Source organism: Onychostoma macrolepis, chromosome 17, assembly GCF_012432095.1.
Source record: "Onychostoma macrolepis isolate SWU-2019 chromosome 17, ASM1243209v1, whole genome shotgun sequence".
NCBI lineage: Eukaryota > Metazoa > Chordata > Actinopteri > Cypriniformes > Cyprinidae > Onychostoma > Onychostoma macrolepis.
The window spans coordinates 5,654,185-5,654,980 of NC_081171.1; positions in this window are offsets into that span (position 1 = coordinate 5,654,185).

Consider the following 796-nt stretch of genomic DNA (forward strand, 5'->3'; position numbering starts at 1 on the left):
GAAATTCAAAAATTCCCAGTAGTTTCCTGTAAGGGGTAGGTTTAGGTGTAGGGCAATAGCACATACAGTTTGTACAGTATAAAAACCATTACGGCTATGGAGAGTCCCCGTAAATCACAAATGCCAGACTGTGTGTGTGTGTGTGTGTGAAATTGCTCTTACAAGTAAGATGCTAGTATAGCGTTTATGTGTTAGTATTACTTCCCAACTGTGGAATTCCACAAACAATTAAGTAGTTTTTTTCTTCTTCTTCACTGAGGTGGTCTACCAAATAGTATTCACAGGTCAGCAAAATCCTAAAACGTACTGTACATTAATAACCTATCTCAGTCAAAAGACATTTAACTTGACTAGCTGTATTGGTCTTTACATTGTTAAAACCCTTCGACCATTATACAATTGCTGGTCCTCCGACAACGAAAGTAAGCAACGCCAAACAAACGAGTGGAGAGCATGTTTAATGGAGAACTGTGAGGAATAAAGGTACAGTTCATTGAAAAATGGCTTTGGCAGCATCATGAACAAAACCCCTTTGTCTCAAAATCCAAGTTTATGATCCCCAAGATGAATCTAGGATGACAAATCTTTGCATTTGTGCCGCTTTGTTTCAAATAATTTTCAAAAGTAAAGCGTTTCACGTGACGACCCTTTTCTTCTCTGCGATAATCGTCGCTCGAATAAAAACCGACGCAGTGCGATTCGAGGCAGCCATGATGACGTAAACAAAGGCGTTAAGTAAACGCATGCGCAGTTCAACCAACAAGCCTCATCAGTCAGAGGCAGCGCATGCGCACGG